The 19,428-nt window shown below is 46.7% G+C and overlaps 1 pseudogene; it reads right to left on the bottom strand.

Moving 5' to 3' along the window:
• Positions 1-12,884: 12,884 nt before the first annotated feature.
• Positions 12,885-18,595, bottom strand: LOC147710638 (uncharacterized; annotated as a pseudogene).
• Between the last annotated feature and the right edge of the window lie 833 nt (positions 18,596-19,428).

Below are 19,428 nucleotides of genomic sequence, written 5' to 3'. Positions count from 1 at the left end.
ACATGTAGAATCATGGGGCAAGTTTCTCAGGCGAAGCTAGAGTCTTGTTGCAAAATCAAACCCACCATGAAATGTTGCCACAACTTAGTGCCTCAAAGTGGGACATGCCCTCTGTTGGTTTTTCTAGAATTCTGTGATATGCATCTTCTCATTCTTTCGGAATGTCCATTGGGAGCAAGAAAACAGAATGTCAGAGTTGTAGACAAGTGATACCTAACATGGCTCAATGTTTTGTAACAAAGACTAGAGCTGTGACCTTAGTCCCTAAGGGTCTAGATTGTGATAATTGCAGGCATTCCAGAAAAAACATTTCAAGATGAATTTGTGCAGAAAATATATGTAAAAAGGAAGGGGTATCCCCGACTAGAGTTCCTAATTCGGGATAGGTATACTATTTGAAAGAAAAGAAATTAGGAACTAGTTTTAAATGAAGAACACGGGCGGACAAGAGACAGCAAAAACTATGGGGAAACGAAGTGCATGGTACAAAATTAAGGATTTTATTTTATTAGATTATCATTATAGTAAAAAACATCATTACTTTATTACAAATTTTTGTCGTGTGCATGCCTCCACTATACATGTGATTATTGATCTACATATATATACATATTATTGTATCCTTAGTTTAATTCAGTGCATTTCAAATAATGATTTTGACTTGAAAGCTGTGTGGAAGCTTGTTTTAACACACTGTACATAAAAACATGGCTAAGTATGACATCTACGCGCGTTTCGGCTGAGGGCCTTCATCAGGGAGCCATGTGAGTATCCAAATGAACCTGGATGGAAAAGATGGTGCAAATTCTCACAGGAAGGGAGGATAGAGTAGTCTGAAGTATAGGACGGTCTGTCTTGGAGACGTGGGTACTTTGTTGTATTTTACTCGTTTTTTTCTCTTTGGATCGGTGTCCTGCTATTTTAGTATCAGCTTCGAATTCTGAGCTGTAAAAATAGTCCTATATCGTTGAAAGGCTACTTGCTGCAGGCGCCAGGAGAGAGGTATGTAGGTGACCTGCAAATTATCCTCAAAAGTTCTCTAAATGGGGGTCTCTGGACGTTTCTTGTAGCGCTGACAGTCTTTTAGTAGCGTCCAATGAGTTTCCAATGGGGGTCTGTGGGCTTCTGAGATTTAGCGAACGGATGCCGTCATGATTGTGGCGGTTCGGAAAGGATCTGATAGTTGCCTTCCGTTTGCCTTCCAATGGGGGTGTCTGCCGACGTCTGTACAGGTAGAGCCACACGGAAGGAAGGCAACTATCAGATCCTTTCCGAACCGCCACAATCATGACGGCATCCGTTCGCTAAATCTCAGAAGCCCACAGACCCCCATTGGAAACTCATTGGACGCTACTAAAAGACTGTCAGCGCTACAAGAAACGTCCAGAGACCCCCATTTAGAGAACTTTTGAGGATAATTTGCAGGTCACCTACATACCTCTCTCCTGGCGCCTGCAGCAAGTAGCCTTTCAACGATATAGCACTATTTTTACAGCTCAGAATTCGAAGCTGATACTAAAATAGCAGGACACCGATCCAAAGAGAAAAAAACGAGTAAAATACAACAAAGTACCCACGTCTCCAAGACAGACCGTCCTATACTTCAGACTACTCTATCCTCCCTTCCTGTGAGAATTTGCACCATCTTTTCCATCCAGGTTCATTTGGATACTCACATGGCTCCCTGATGAAGGCCCTCAGCCGAAACGCGCGTAGATGTCATACTTAGCCATGTTTTTATGTACAGTGTGTTAAAACAAGCTTCCACACAGCTTTCAAGTCAAAATCATTATTTGAAATGCACTGAATTAAACTAAGGATACAATAATATGTATATATATGTAGATCAATAATCACATGTATAGTGGAGGCATGCACACGACAAAAATTTGTAATAAAGTAATGATGTTTTTTACTATAATGATAATCTAATAAAATAAAATCCTTAATTTTGTACCATGCACTTCGTTTCCCCATAGTTTTTGCTGTCTCTTGTCCGCCCATGTTCTTCATTTAAAACTAGTTCCTAATTTCTTTTCTTTCAAATAAGATGAATTTGTGCGCCATGGACAATATGTAGCACAAACTGGTAGGTGATCTTAAATACTGTTGTCATGGGCCAAATTTGTGATGGTCAGGAAAGGGACAAGTTAACGGAGGCCCAGCCTAGTTCCTGCAGCTGCATGAAAAGCCTTAATTATCTGTGGTGTTTTTTACATGCATATTTTAAAAATAATTTCTACATAAAACATTTCTACTAGAAACAGATCATAATTTCAGTTCAAGTTTATGCAGCCAGTTAAAACTGTTATAAATATTCAATGTAAAATTAAAAATCATAAAACAAATCACCACCGTCTATTTGGAAGTACACCGCTTCTTTCAATCTTGCATTGCACATAGCGAACTATTAAATGAAGAACAAACCATTTACAATCTTCCTGTCAGAAGAATTCATCACTTGTTTGGAGAGGTTTCAGCTTGCTTAAATAAGTTACTCACGACAGTTGTAAAAGACTGGGACATAGTACAGCACTTCTAAGGCAAGTTCCACGCAAAAAATACTGTTGATACTATGCCCATGAATTTGTAAACTGAGTTGTCAGCTGAGGCTTAATATCCCTCCTGCACAGTTCAGTGGAATGAGCCATAGGTTAAAGCATTTCTGTCATTCTTTACCCACCACTGGACATAGCCATGAAACGTGTATTACAAATTCCTCCTTTTTAGGTCTCGCCTGAGTTAGGGCGCATGTGTTGCTCTGTGAGACTTTTTGTAAGGGGGCTTCAAAATCTGACCACACGCTTGTGCGTGTGGTTTGTTTTTGGTCAGAGGCTATTGGCCTTTGCGTGCGTCATTCTAAGAAAGACAGCACGCAGTTAGGAAAAGAGGGTGCATGTCCCGCCTTTGCTCCGCCCATGGCCTATTGCTTGTGGTTACCCGCACAAGCACCATCTGTTTTGAATTATAGTGCCCAGACGCATGCGTGATAATTAGAAAATGATGTCTCGCTGTGGCGCGCCTGCACCAATCGCGTGCTTGTTCTTTAAGTGATTTAATGTGTTCCAGAGATCCCTGCTTGGCTGTCACATGGATGGGGCCTGGCTGACATCCTGGATTGATGCTGGGTTAGACAACGCTGCCGGCTGATCCAGAGGAGCACCTCTTCAGGGGCTGAGAACCGATGTCCTGAGCATAAAGACACCTATGGCGTATAATGGACGATGAAGACGCGGATTGATTTGTGTTCCCTGCTTTTCGATGGCGTTCCTTGCGCATTCCCAGCCTGAAAAGAGATTTACTTCTGTCCGGCGAAATAAACAGCAGCTTTTCAGCACCAAGACCAGTTCCAGTGTGTACTTCTAAAAAGAGAAGAAGGCTGCGCAGGTTTGAGCGGGAGGGACAAGGGGCATTTACAAGTCTGGGAGGGGTTTGGTACAAAATGGAGTACCTAAAATCGTGTCACTCATTTCCCTATTCTGCCATGTGCGGAGCCATTCGTCTGCTTGCTGTCACTCTCTGGTGCTCACGCTCACTCTGAGCTGAGCAGCCATAGTTTTGCTGTTATACCTGATGCTTGAGCTAGAAGTCTGTTGGGGGTAGTTTGGGTGGGGAAGGGGGCTGCTGCTGCCATATACCGCTTTTCAGCCAAGCTTATTTAAATCCCCAGCAGGACCTCGTCGGAAAATAGATCGATCTGTTAAAAATCACTAAACGTCGCCGAAAGATATATTTCAAATGCCTGCAGCTGGAAATCTTATCGTGTGGAGACAGCAGTAGTTTAAATGCAAATCCCTTATCTGAGCTGTCACTCACCACGCAGATTCCATTTCCGAACGTGAATCAGTTTCGAGAGTACTTGTGCAGGGGGGGGGGCGGGGTATAAAACTCACTTCCCCTCAACCAATCCTCTCTCACCAGGCTCTATACATGAACAAAATAACTCTCTTCAAAATATAGTTTTGCTTATCTCTCATCTTCATCATGAAAAGTCAGTAAGATAACTCCAGGTGTAACGTGAAACTCACAGCTTCCAGTCCCTGCTGGGATTGTCGACTATCATTCTAATGAGGTCGATACAGAATTGTGGCTGGAGTTTGTGGGCCTCAACAGCCTGCGAAATTAGGCTCCTGTCCTGGCTGGTTAACGGGCTGCTGGTGTTAAGAGGAGTGTGGGTGCTTTGAGGACTGCTGCAAGGCGACAGGTCAGCCCCGTTTAGGCACAGTGGCCTTGGAGTTGGCTTCCTTTTCCATTACCTAGAAGCCCTGCTGGCCCTCAGTCCCCGCCTCCTCCCCCAACAGATTCCCACTCAGACATCTGCAGATCATCTGCAGATCTTGTGTCCCCAGCAATTTTAACGGGCAAATATAACGCTAAGAGAACTCTTGTGGTTAATGCTCTCTTTATAGTGATCTGAGTTTTGTCTAGTAACAGTTTTTACTCTTACAATAGCATAGGCGGTTACTGTGCCTTCTACAAAGCTAATTGTGTAACTTACAGATTTGTATTCTATGGATTTAAAAACAAACAATTGGTTACTGCTTTTGTCAAGGATGTTTTTGTTACTTGCAGTTCACATAAGCTGCAGTTCTCACATAGCACAGTGAGCTGTGAACCAGCATCAAGGGACTGCACACAAACTGCCTTTGCGGCTGAGCTGGCGTCAAGAGGGAGTTCTGATGTGGAAGTAACTGTCGTGGCACAGGGCTTGGAACACTCCAGTGGCCGAGTGGGCGTTATGTGGGGTCGGCTCTGACTGAGCAGGCTTGTTGATAGTGAGTTTGTGGGTACATCTATGCAGGCTTACATGCGAGGTTGATCTCTGGCTGTGTACATTTTGCTCTGGGGGTTCACCTCGAGCTGAGGGGGTAGGTGCCGAGAGAGCAGGTTCGATGGAGACTCCCCTGAATGTTCCTGATAGCTGCCAGACAGCTGAAGGCAGGCCACGCTCTCTGTTTGCATGTTTGTAACAGGATGTCAAAAACATGTTTGTTTTCTCAGTGAAGGAGGGAGAGGAGAGCTGCTTGTATTTGCATACACCATCCAGTCTGTGTACACATAGTGTCAGTATTAGTCTGAAGAGTATAAACGCTTCGTACGATTTATGAACTGAGTCCCTGGCCTTTTTTAGGTTTCACCTGGGCCGTAGCACTACAAAGCAGTGCTCCGCCCAGCCGAAATCTTATGATCTACAGTATGAGGCTTTGTCCCGCCTCTGTCTTCCATTGGCTAGCTCCATAAATGGAGGCTAGCCATTGGAAGAGATTGGCTGTCAGTCACTCTTTCCCCGTCGGAACGCGATTCGGGGGCGTTTCCGTGTCTTTTTTTAAGTCCCGCCCTCTCCTCTTCCGGGAAGGGGAGAGCACGCAAACACGCCCCCGAATCCCAAAATGTGGAGATCGATTTACCACTAACCCCAAGATTTCAAGCCGACACCGGGACCTGGATCCCTAGTTCGACACTCCACAGCTCAGGTCGGTCTATCTCCTCTTTTTGTTACTTTCATGCCCCAGACACCCTACAACCGCAATGCTGCACCCCTCAATCAATACCAGCCTTCCCTGTCATTAGTGCCGGCGCGTTACACACATGTGGCTCTTGCCTATGGGAAGTGCACATGAAGCGCATTTGTCTCCTTGCTCGGCCTGGCAGAGGGGCCCTGCTTCGCCAGCAGTGAAACCCCGAGGTTTGGGCGCCAGCTCGTGAGTCACACGCCTCACACTGTACGATAGAAGAGGAGTTAGAGTAACACTCGAGGGGGAACGGCCTGACGTGACTTCGCCTGCAGTGACGCCCTGATCTCTAGGAAGGAGAGGGAGCCGTGGCTTGTGCTAAAAGATGCGCTCTGTCCGCACGCTGTGAAGATGCGCTACAAGTTGAAGTTACACATAGTTGTAGCGCCACCTAAATAATAACCCTCATTCAGTCTTTCCTGCACCCACGTATCCAAGAACTTGAGGCTCCGCTGCAGGTTCCACAGGGATTCCCCTAGCACCAATGTCGATCAACACGTGTGCTCCCAGGTGAACCTCATCCAATCACACCATCTATGTTACCCAGTGTGCGCAACCAATCCCCTGATTGGGGGTCGCATCACAGTACCGGAACAATATGTACAAGTTTATGCGACGTATTCACTGCTAGATGGTGGAGTTCTGCCTGAATGGACCAGAGACTGAGGCGCTCCAATGGCCCAGTAGAGCATTGAAACTACCATTGATTGGCCACAGCTACTGGGAGATGCACGAGAGCCAGGTGTTTTTGATGGATTTGGAACAGGCTTTCACGTCCCATGTAAAAGCACTGGTCAGTGCTGTGGACTATCAGCAGAGCAGCGTCTACGTGACATTCGTGAACTCAAACCATCACACTGAACTTGTAAGAATGTTGTAATCGCATGTCCACGACCCCTCTGTTACACACACACACTATCTATATTCCTCTATTTCTCCCCCCTCTCTCCTTCTCCGCGGTATTAGGTTTTCCCCACCCATAAATGGAGAATAACGAATGTCATTTTTGCTGGTGGACCCCACAATATTTTACGGTACTGTGATGTCATATTACCACATATGCAGTGTGACTCTAAAGCCCAAATTGTGAGCGGCCCGGTAATTCTATTGAGGCTGTTAACAGCAGTTACTTACCCCAGTGAAATTATAAGTGTGAGGCAACACTGGAGTTCCACGGTGTTTCACCTCCTGCTCGCACGCAGAGTCTCAATGCAGCACCTGGGCAAAAGCGTAAAATCGGCACAATAAATCCGATTTCCGTATGTTGTTTCTCCAAAACTCCGAATTGCTGTTACTTTCCTGTCCCCTAATAACCAGGATCCCAGGCAGGTCATGGTAATTCTGGTGCAGGGAAATAAGGAAATGATCACGGGTCACGAGGACCTAAATCAGCAGTGATTGTAAAATGTGTGATGATGCCAATGTCACACATTTATAGCTTTACAAGGACTGTGTACACAAGGGCCAAAGTGGAGAGGGGTTCATGTTGTTGCACAACCTAAATCTCTCCCAGTGGTTACAAGAGAGCCACCAATAGTTTAATAAATACTGCAAAACTTTCCTTTGCAAATAATCCTTTGCCTATTAATGATACAATAATTAGACGCCCTCACCCTCCTGCGCGCGCTCTGCTTCTGCTGTCTAACTAGCAAATCCTCAGCACTTTTCAAGCTGAGCCTCATCTGCTACCAAATTGCGACCGTCCTCTTTGTCAAATATTATTGATCGTACCAAATGCACTTAGGTACGATGGGGTTCCACTTCTTTGTCCCGCAACGACTCTGATTCGTACTGCACTCTTTGAAACCTCGTAGTCAATAACTAAAGAAATTCACTTTATTTGGAATCTATTGATATTTTGCTTTTTTCAATAACTGGTCCTTTTTCCTTTACTTTTTTGTGCTTCCGAGGCTGCCTCATATATCTCCACAAGTCAAATGCCCATACAGTCCATGTTCACCAGAAGAGACCGCACCTCCCACTGCCGCAAAAACGCCCGCCAAAGAAAGAGCGCAAGGGACAGGAAACGAATAAACAAGGGAAGGAAAGACACACAACCAAGAGTGGAACACTTAAAGCTGCTCCAGAGAGGGGGAGCCGAGTAGGTCCGCCTGGAAATATACATATGTAGAGACACTTCCCCGGGAAGGCCCCCCCCCCCCCCCCCCCCCGATCAGACCCTTTCAATTATTCAATAGCTAGAGCAGACCAAGTGACTGCCAGGTGCAATACATCAGGCTTAGGAAGGGCTTTCATTAGATTCGGAGAGGTTCACGCTGCTCTCTCCCTCCATCCCTCCGCCCTCACTCCTGTGTGGGTGGCTCTCTGTGTGTGTGCGTGTGGGTGCAAATGCAATAGGTCTCGCATTTGCGAGAGATTAAGCTATTGGCATTGTAAATGACAATGCCATTTATTTATCTGTTTTCAAAACCAACACATAATTAAAAAATTTGTCATTTACAATCACAATAGCTCTAACTTTTACAAAGGCGAAATCGTTGCATTGAAAATGCTTGTTTAGGCTTAGAAATAGATTGTCTATTTTTAGAAATAAGCCGTGTCCTTTGCTAGACGTGTCAAGTTTATTGTTGCAGAATTTCAGTGCTCTCCTGAAATGGCTCTATTGTCATAATGCGGAGAGGCGGTAGATCTGGAAAGGATGCCCTTGGGGTTCATGGAAAGAGGAAGATATGGCGGATTCAATTATTGCTTCAGAATACCACTGCTGTGCAGAGGGCAGCAGTTGGTTACATCTGTGGCGCGTCTTGGTTGCAGCACAGAATGCACACTGAACGCACACTGAACGACAAGAGCGAGGGGGGTTCTTGTGGAAGCCGAGGATGCATTTTAAATGAGTGGCCCTTTCTGGACTCTCACGGCCACAGGGAAATCAACGATGGGTTAGGATACGATTGCTCTCCGAACTGTGGCAGAATCCTTCTGCTGCACATAAATTGCTAATAATGTTGTTTTAGACGAAGAAGGTTTGCCAGCCTGTGGTGACTGGCAGTGTGCCAGTCACTGATGAGGCTTGGGTGCAAGTTGGCAATTCAGGTTCGTCAGCCCTATGTGGTAGCCCACATTACCAAAGAAGTCCATATAAGTAAAACAAGCATTGGCATAGCCAATAGGTCTTGCCTTTGGTACCGTATAAGTGTTTTGCCATGCAACAGTTGATGTTGTTGCACCAAGGATATTGTGCTGCATAACTAAATACTTATAAGGTCCCAAAATTGAGACCTATTGGCTATGCCAATGCTGGTTCTGACAGTGCTGGTAGCCAAATGTTGCTGACCCAGATTTGCACCTAGCTCTGTGTGTGCACAGATACAATTGTAGCCATAAGATGTTGATTTAATTATCAGAGCCATTGAACCTAGGCCTATGCTTGACCTTAACCCAAAGTATATGAATTGGTCTTTCAAGATGGTTCCCAGCAGCTGAGGTGCTTATTGTTGGTCTTCTGACCAGCCCTGGCCAGAGGGAGTAGCTCCCAAGACAGAGCTCAAGTGGGATCAACTGCGACTGTGGACTGGGAATCAACGGAACGCTCAGGCCTATGGTAGTGCTGGGAGCTAGACAGAGAAGGACCGGGTCACTTTCACTCCACATGGCAAACAGAGCTGGGGAGGGTCTGCTGGGACTCGCAGGGCATCATAGAGTTGTACCTTTGTGATACATGGGTTCCACAAGTGTCCCTTTCCTACAATTGAGGCAGTATGGATTCTGTGATTAATACCACATCCGTCCTGAATAGTGGCCTCCTGAGTGGTGGGTGGGTACACTCTCCAAGCAAAAGTCCTGTGTGTGTAAAAGTGGCAGTAGGTGAGAGAAAGACTGAAGACAAATGGGGTTACTACAAAAAAAAGCTAGTAAGTCCAGCACTACACAAGGCCAACCATTGGTTACTGCAACCCCCTCTCATAGAACCTAATGGAGGTGTGGACTTCAATCAATCCGCTTTATTCAGTTATTTTGAAAACAACCATAAAAGCTCATAAAAAGTTAGTACAGTACATTATATATAAAAAGAGAGCATATGATGTTAATATGCTTTAAACATTCCGCACATTGTGCAAACGTATGGCATTTTTTAGGAAACTCCTAACTGAGAAACAACAACGGACTTGATAAAATGCACAATAAATAAAGTGCATGTTTGTGCCGATCAAAACTATCAGATTTAAGAAGTGGCAGTCAAAATAAGCTTTTAAAAGGCAGATAATCACAGAAAAAGTTAAAATGCATCTAAGCCTGGGTGGAGACCTAGTGGCATGGGCTGATTAAAATAGATGTTGAATCATATAGCCCAGAAGGAAAACACAAGTAATTCCTGATTGTACTTAGCCGAAATTTAGTTAGTGATCTTTCCCATGCATTTTTCAAAAAATTTAAGTAAGGTTCCATTCTAACATAATCTTGGATCATGACATCTTTTACAGTGGGCTTTTTCAATCCATATACTTCTCGGTTTGCCATGGAGAGTCACAACTCATTTTTTAGCTTTTAATACATCGCCCTTAATAATCAGATGCTTAGAAGTATACAGGTCTGATCTGCTCAGGGCTTCCTTAATGTCCTTAATATATCTCACATGAGCTGGGGCGTCATTTACGCCCCCACCGGTCACACAGCTAAAGCGCCGATTTGGCAATATTTTATTCCAGGTTCATCATTAGTACTCCAAGTTATCCAATTTATAAACAATTTATAAACATCTCTTATGCTTTAACTTTCTTTTCTTCTTTAATCATCCACACACAAAATGGTATGCCAATTTTCAAGTTTCTAATATTCAAGCTGTGCCCCCCGGGCCTCTTTTTCAAGAATACGAATAACGCAAATTCGTCAAAGAAAGTATTTAATTAAAAGTCCAGTGCATTTCGGGCAACTGGTGCCCTTTGTCAGGGGTCACTACAAATGACAGAAATAGATTAAAAATTAAAACCATTGCTGTTTACATCATGATTTGTTGTCTTGCAATATAAACGCTTCCTAAATCATCTTTTTATCAAAGTGCAACGTTACCATGCAATTTGCGCATATATCTCGTCATCTCCCCTCCAATCAACAGCACTAGTAATAACCAACTGTTAACCCATCAAGTTAATCCCTGCACTTAGTCCTTCCTCGTCCTCCTTCTCGTACGTTGAAACAATCACCCCTCCATGCTTACTTTAAAAAAACATTCTAAATTACTCAGTTCCTTTACTACTATAAGCCTTCCCACCTTTCACTACTGCCCATTTCTGGTTGTATGTATGCACTTAAACCTGTCGTTCTCTTGTTGGATTGTTCACTTTTGTGCCAATTGGGCATGGCACACAACCGATCTGCACGCACTCTGAAATATAAATGGACACATTTGGATGAAGCATTAAAGAAATTGGTGTGCATCCTACCCTCAATGTTGATTCTTAATATATCTCAACCATGGAATTTCAAGGCCGAATCTCATGTTATGCAGTCAGCAAAGACCTTTATACATTTTTTTAACGTAACCGGAGAACCACCCCACCAGCCCAAAACCGTGCCGTACCCTCCATGAACTCATGTGAAACGCATTCAAATGCCTTCACCTGAACTAGACAGACCAGGGCAGCCCGGATCTTGCGGTGCGTGATGTACTGGATCGTGTCCTTGATCAGTGCCAGGCTATCAATGGCTCTGCACCCCGGGACCCGCAGGTTTAGTCTGAGTGCTCTAACTCTCCCATGGCGACCTTCAGTCTATTTACCAGTGTCTTAGCCAGGATCTCGTAGTCTGCATTCAGGAGAGAGATGAGGCGCCAGTTCTTGAGGTCACATCTCTCCCCCTTATGTTTATACAAGAGCGCAATCATTCCTTCCCTTAAAGTGTGCGGCATGATTCCCTTCCTCTCCATCTCCTCCTACAGCTGCAGGAGGTCTGGTCCCACTAGGTCCCACAGTGAGGCATAGATTTCGGATGGGGGACCGTCACTACCTTGCGTCTTTCTCCACTTGTAGGAGTTAACTGCAAGGTGCAGCTCCTCCAAAGTGAGGGGGCATTAAGAGCTTCTCTAACTGTTGGGTAAACAGTTTTTGGGATACCAGACAGAAACTTTTCTGCTTGATCTCCTTCTGACCACTTCTCTGTGTAGAGGTCCCCATAGAAGCCTGTCATAACCTTCCTAATTTCCTCCCTAGTGTCACAGAGGGTTCCCTCCTTTTTGCGCAGTTGAACCAGAAGGGTGTGTGCTGAGTGTATTTTTCTTAAGAAGAATAAGTTGCATTTCTCCCCCTTCTCCAGGTTCTCCACCTTCGAATGGAAAATGATCCTCCTGGATTCGACATGAAAGTGCTCGCTCAGCTTTTTCTTGACTTTCTCCAGAGGGCTCATGACGTTCCATCCCCGGAGTTGGAGGTCCTGCAGTTCTTGCTGAAGTCTACTGAACTCCCTCTTTCTCCCCCTAGCAATCTGCCTGCCAACATTCTTGAAAAAATCTTGGATCCTACCTTTGACCCATTCCCCTGTGGACTGGAAGGTGTCTTTCATGGCTTGCCACTGAATGTATGTCTCCCTCAGCTCCTCCTTCACCCCTTCACCCCCCTCTCTCTCTCGAGCAGAGAGCTATTGAGTTTCCAAGTACTGGATCCTGTCAGGAAGTTGCCTGTCAGTTCCCCTTGGAAGTGAATAGCTCTTTTATCAGAGAAGTGCACTGTCACCATTGAGTGTTGCCTGATCTTCACTGACAGAGAGGTAAAGATGAAGTCTATCCTGGAGCGCAAGGAACCATCAGGGCGACTCCAGGTGAAGTTCCTGGCGTTCACCCCCATGAATCCAATGACATCTGTCAGGGGGGCCTTACCCACCATCTCCACCAGTAGTTTTGCAGCATCATCCATCCATCCTTCCCCAGCCCTAGCCCCAGATTGTCCGCCTGCCTCTAGAATACAGTTGAAATTCCCACCCATCAAAATTGTTCTTGTGGTGACCAGCTGTGGCCTGAGGCGCTAAAACCGCTCCTGTCACTTGCCTATGTTAGAAGGGGCGTACACATTAATAAGTCTAACTGACCCTCCTGCCCACAAACCATTGGGTACAAGAGCCCTTTCACCCTCGGTGACCGAGTCCATTGTGAAACGCCTCCCGTTGACTAAGGTAATCTCTCCTACAGACCTACTGCTGTTCCCCACCAAAAGGAAGGCCCTAGGGTCCACTGCTGTTCTAGGTGTGTGTCTGATGTTGTGAAGGGGATGGAGCATTCCTGAATCATGTAAACATTATACTCCTGGCTTGCACGAAAACTCAAGTACTAGCACATCTGCGCCTGTCTCTAATACTTCTGACATTTACGTAAAATAATGAAATGGCCATCGTTTATTTGTTTTTAAAAGTTTAACTTAATACTTATAGACTAATTATCAGGTCTGAGCAATTGGTTCCAAATACAATGAGAAGGCTACTTACTGGGGTGTTCAGCCTCCTGTTGGGGCTCAGGTGCTGGGCAGCTGTTGCTTGCTTTTGCGCGATGGCTGGTCCACACTGTTGGCTGGGCTTGGGGTCTACCTCCTCCGGGGGGGAAGAGCAGGCTTGCGCTCGTGTCTCGATGGAGGCCTCTACCTCTTCTACTTTTGCAGGTGATGGGGGTGGGGACGCTTCCATGGAGGTTGCCAGCGCCCTCATCTCCATTAGCACTTTCAACTCTTGCTCAAGTTGCGCATCCGGGCTGTTTTTATTAGACTGGTCTTCCTCTTCCGAATCCTCGAGCACATGGTAGGGGTTGTGGTTGCTCACAAGTCGCTTGCTTGTTTTTGCACTGTCCTGTGAGGGACTATGCCTCCTTTTTCTTTTTTTTGTGAAAACTTTTTATTCATTTTCATGTAAATCATACAGTTTACAAAACCAAAACAAAAACATGCAGTATAGCATCTCACAACGTATTCAGACATATTTGCATTGCTCCCCAAGTTCAAAATTAGCCTTCGTACAATAGTCGAAACCCCCCACCCTTTCTTCAACATTGTGCCTTCAAACCTCTTCCGCCTCTGAATCACTGTCATCCGAGTTCGACAAGGAATCATAGAGATCACCTCTGTACGTATTCCATGCCCCCCACATTGTATTACATTTCTTCGGGCAACCTCTAGCACGGTATATCGTTCTCTCTGCAATCATGGATGCATCCATGTCCTTACTTCATACCATTAAGGTCGGCACCTCCACCCAACCCCATCTTTGTGCTATATTTCTTCTGGCTATCATCATGCCCGACGTAGCCCAGCCTTGTCCGATGCGTGTGAGGTCATTTGGTTCCTATATGTTTAATAAACAGCGCTTAGGCTCAGGCAGCAGCGAGACCCCCTGTACCTGTGAGATGGTTCGTAGCACTTTAGCCCAGTATTCTGCTACTTTTGGGACAGTCCCATACAGTATGGTAAAAGGTACCTTCCTCTCCGCAGCCTCGCAGGCAATAGGGATGCTCCACCTTTCCTATTTTATTTAAGGTGCGCCTAGTGTAGTAGGAGAGGTGTAACATGCGCAATTGCACCAACCTGAGTCTTGAGGGTATACCCACCTTCCTTGGGAACGCTAATGCTTCCTGCCATTCGGTGTCATCCATTTTGCCAATGTCTTGAGCCCATATACCTCTTAGGGGCCCCAGTGGGTCGGGCAAGTTATTCACAAGTTTGCGATAGGTGAGAGAAGTCGCCTTCTTCGGCATGTAGTCCGTTAATAGCCTATCCTCTAAGGGGGACGCATCTGGGACCTCTGAGCCTGCCGGTAAGACTGTCATCAGGGCATGACATATTTGTATATATCTAAAACGCTCCGAGGGGGCCATTCCGTATGTTTGTCTTAACTGCTCAAAGGGAATTACCTCCCCTTTCCGCCACATCTCACCCACAGTCGATATCCCGATGGTATCCCAATGGTCAAAACCTTTACTTTGTCTAAGCCTCCCCAGTCGCTTCATGTCCCACAATGGCATGAGTTGAGTTATCACTCCTCGCCAGCCTAGTCTCGCCTGTGCTGTATGCCACAGACCAAGGGTGTGTTGCAACGGTCCAAATCCAAACCTTGTTGTCACCATATTTCTTTCATAGAGGGGAGCCAACATGTCTCTCGTGCCCATCTGCGCCCTTTCTGCTTGAAGTGCCGGTTCCGATCGCGGTAGATCGATCCATTGATTGATGACCTTCAACTGTGCTGCCCAATAGTAGAGTTGCACATCGGGGAGCGCTATCCCTCCATCATACCAGCTGCGCCCCAGCTTCACCTGCGCAATGCGCGCCGGTTTGTTACTCCACAACAATCTAGACACCTGTGCCGCAATTATTCTGAAATAGGTGAGTGCCACCGTATATGGCGTGTTTTCTAGCATGTATAAAAATCGAAGCGGGGCCATCATTTTAAAAAGTGCTGCCTTCCCTAGCAGGGTTATTGGCAGTGTTTCCCAGTGTGTTATGTCTCTGTCTCTCTTGAGACGATCAAGTGGGGGCTGTATATTTTTATTGTAGAACTCTCCTTGGTCAGTTGTGACATATATCCCTAAATATTGGAACGTGTGTTCCCCTACCTGCAGCGGGCAAGTAGCAGGCAAACATGGTGGTGGACCATGTAGCACATACATGATGGACTTAGACCAGTTAATGGTATAACCCGATGCCCGACCGTAAGCTGCACAAATATCCAGAAGGGTATTAATGGAGCGTGCGGGAGAGGCCATATATAGTAGAATGTCGTCAGCACATAGGGAGATATGATCTTCCCAAGTGTCAGACCATCTAAGACCCCTTATCGTTGGCTCCCACCTTATCCATGCCACCAGTGGCTCAAGTATCAGCACGAACAATAGGGGTGATAAAGGGCAGCCCTGACGCGCACCTCTTTCTAATGGGAAGTCAGCCGAGATGTGGCCATTTGCAGCCACATGCGCCAATGGCTTGGTTTATAGCAACTGTACCCAGGAACAAAACTTTGGTCCAAACCCCAAGTGGCGCAATCTGGCAAACATAAAGGGCCAGTGCACCATATCGAATGCCATATGCGCATCCAATGACAGTACCACTGCCGGTTCCTGCAGGTATACCGAGGGCGCCAGTACCCCATGAAGCCTTCTGAGACTTAGTGCCGTAATTCTTCCCGGCATAAAGCCGGACTGGTCCGGGTGCACAAGTTTAGTCAAATGTGGTGTCAATCGGAACGCCGGTATTTTGACGAGGATTTTAGCTTCTACATTAATAAGGGAGATGGGTCGATAGGAGGACAGACATCTGCCGGTTTCCCGGGTTTCAAGATAGCCACGATGGTGGCCGTCCGCTGATCTGGTGGGAGTTCTCCCATCTGCAGACTGTCATTGAACATATTTAGCAAATGGGGCACAACGGTATCTGATAATTTTTTATATAATTCGACCGGTACACCATTTGGCCCCCCGCTTTGCCTGATTGCAGTGCCCAAATGGCCACCTGTATCTCCTCTATAGTAAGTTCTGCCTCTAACGTCTGTGCCTCTTCCAGGGACAGCCTGGGCATAGCAAGGTCCTGTATGTAAGTCATCGCCTCAGCTACGGAGATTTAGAAGCGTGAGGCATATATGGTCTGGAAATTTCAAGCCAGTGTCTACACTATCTCACAAGGATCTGTTGAGGGACCAGCCCCTCCTGTATCGAGCCGCACTATCCATAGGTCGCTCTTGTCCAGTTTATCCAACCACGCCAATAGTTTCCCCACTTTGTCGCCACTGTCGTATATTTTGTGTCCGGTATTCAGTATTCGTTGCTTGGACAGTTCTGTCAAATACTCTTTATGTCGTTGCTGAGCAATGTGTAAAGAATGTACTGGGTAGGGGCCTCACTATGCTGTACGTCTGCTGCAGTCAGGTCTGACTCCAGAGCCTGCAACTCCCTCTGTCCCTCCCGCCTGTGGGCCGTGATGGATGTCAGAGCGTGTTCCCTGATGACCGTTTTACATGCCTCCCATAAGACAGTTGGGAAGTAACCGATCCTTCATTTTCTTGAAAATAATGTTTTGCCTCCTTCTTAAGCCCCTTACTGATCTTCCGGATGTGCAGATAGCCAGCGCGTATCGGGTAAATTTGCCGTCGCTGTTGCAGGTGAGTGGTATATGTAAGTAGTAATGGGGAATGGTCAGAAATGCCTCTTGGTCTAATGTCATCCATGTCCACTTGTGGCAGGCTACCCACTGAACCCAGAAAATAGTCTATTCTCGTGAGGCTATTATGAACAGTGGAGTGATAGGTGTATTGGCGCTCTGTGGGGTGGTATTTCCTCCATATATCTATCAAACCCAGCGCTTCCATGAAGCTCCCAAGCCGTGAGGTACCAGTCGGAACCACTCGTGGGGGAAATCTATCCAGGGAGTCGCTTGCTACCATGTTGAAGTCTCCACACAAAAGCAAGTCTCCCGCCGGCAATCCCAACAGAAAGGCACTGAGATCAGGGAAGGCCACTGCGTGAAGTGCGGTGGGGGATGTAAACTGACACAATATTGAGGGGTCTGCCCTCCCATTGCGCATGTATTGCAGTAAATCTCCCAGCATTATCAGCCTTAACTTCTGTTAGTATTAGGGCAAACTTTTTTTTAACTAAGATGCTCACCCCTCTAGATTGGACATAAATTCGAAGTGTACCATCATTCTATAGCCCCACCTATCCATTGCTTTCGTGGATGTGCCCGTCAGGTGTGTCTCTTGCATCAATATTACTGCCGGGCCTTCCTTTTTAAAGTATTGTAACACTAAACCCTGCTTAATTTTGTCACCCAAACCACGCACATTCCATGTGAGTACCGTAAGGGATGGTATCATTGTGGCGGTCCCTCTCTTCGTATCATGCTGTACTTCGTCTCCAATTATAGTGGTTAGTAGATCCCGCACTCCCAGTGATTTGTGACACAGTGTAGCGCCAGTGTGTCCCTGCTATTGCTAATACTGCATAATCATCGTCAAATATTCCAAAAACATAACAAAAATACAACAAACTAAAAAACAGTCCCTTCCCCGCCACCCCCCTCCCTGCCTATCTGCCACGCGGACCCATAACTGCCCGCCACCCCAACTCAGCAGAGTGCTCAAATCCCCGTTCCCCAAACTGTACTTGCATGTGCTGGGGTGGGAGTCCGAGGATGACCATTCAATCTCCAAGTCCCAGAGTCCGCATGTATCAGCATTTTCTTTGCAGTCATTAAAGCAAGGTAAAGTTGCCACTGACGGCATGTACAGCTGGGTAGAAAATCGCCAACCGTGTATCAGTATTCCCAACGGAGGTCTCATCACTGACAATTGTTCATTCTCCTGGTTCTGTTTGCGAGTGTTCCACAGCCTCTCCCTCCTGCGCCGAAGTTTCCGAGTCTCCCTCTCGTGCACGTCATCTGCGTTCCCTCTGCGGCCTCCCCGGCTTTCCTGCTGTTCGCCATCCCTTTAACCAGTCAGCCATCTCCTCCGGTGTGTCAAAGAACCAGGTTTTTCCCTCCGCCGTACTCGGAGCCTCTCAGGGAACAGCATAGAGTAGGAGAGCTCATGGGCTCTCAGCGCCTTTTTGATTTCGAAGAAGCTTCTGCGTCGTGCCGAGACCGCCGCCGTATAATCCTGGAAGAATGAGAGCACAGAATTCTGCAAACGGATGGGCGGCGCCACCCTGGTTGTTTGAAGAATGGCGTCTCGGTCACGAAAATTGAAAATGCGGGCCAATGCAGGACGCGGGGGGGGGGGCCTAGGCTTTCCTTCTCCTGCTGCGGGCCTGGGACAGGAGGCCTGGTCTCGCCAGCCTCCTCCTGTCGGTCTCTTCAGGGTGGTTTGGCCGCCTGGGCATAGTATTTTGCTCTTTTTGGGCAGCCTTTAAAGAGGTGGCCTACACCCCCACAGAGGTTGCATGGGGTCTCCTCTTTGCAGGTCTTTGACGTGTGGCCTTCTTGTTTGCAGTTCTTGCATACTTGTGCTGTGCAGTCCTTGGCAGTATGGCTTGGTTTGCTGCACCTGTTGCATAGCTTGGGCTTCCCATGGTAGTATAGGTATCCTGAGGCGCTTCCTAAGGAGAAGCTGAAAGGGTGATGGTGGATTCCTTCTGGGGCCGACTGGTCCTCCTTCAGCTTTACCATAGCTGTCCATTTACAATCCTAGATGCCGTCACGGTCCAGGTTGTGGGAGGATTCTTACGTCACTGTGCAGTGGCGGCGTAGCAAGGCTGTCGGTTGTAGACGGACACGGTCAATCTCTTAACCTCCAGCACAAGCTGGCATTTCAGAAGGAAGTCTTAGAAAGGTTTCTCCTCCCGTCATGACCAACACATCTGCCTATACCTTCTGCAGATTTGTTCAGACATGAACATAAGCAGGTAGGTGCCTTTAAGTGCATCTTACATTATCCACCATATTTCTGCTGCTTTGAAACCCATCATAGTTACCAGCAGATCTGTGAAGTTGTTCCTGCTCAGAAGTGGTGTGGAGCCATCCTGGGACTTGTTTCGGAATAACAGCATGTCTAAGCATACCATGCCAATTTAGGGCGAAGTGCTGAAACTTTTCAAACACTCACATAGGTAAGCCAGAGCTCCTAATGTGTGCAAATGCGCTGTCCAATGGCGGGAGTCCTCGCAGTCACCTACAGAAGCAATTCTCTTCCTGTTGTAGTTTTGAGCTTTCTCGATAGCCGCAAATGGCTGGCCTATAGACTGTGAACTGGGACACAGCAAACACAAGGAGATGATGGGTGGAGCTCTGAAGCGTTTCATTCACAGATCTGAGTTGAATCCATCATTGTTCTGTAGCTCACTTCGCCACCCCAGTTCGGACCCAGCTATATGCCAAGTCTTCCCTGAAGCGGAAACAAGTATCACAGGACCGGTTTTGGGGTAACAACTCTTATCAGCCAGGCTAGCTTGAATCCAGTACCAAAGTCTGGGCATACCCTGCCAACTTAGGGCGAACAAAGC

This window comes from Lissotriton vulgaris, chromosome 5, assembly GCF_964263255.1.
Source record: "Lissotriton vulgaris chromosome 5, aLisVul1.2, whole genome shotgun sequence".
Classification (NCBI taxonomy): domain Eukaryota; kingdom Metazoa; phylum Chordata; class Amphibia; order Caudata; family Salamandridae; genus Lissotriton; species Lissotriton vulgaris.
Note: the sequence above shows the minus strand (reverse complement) of the source record. Positions and strands in the feature narration are given on the sequence as shown.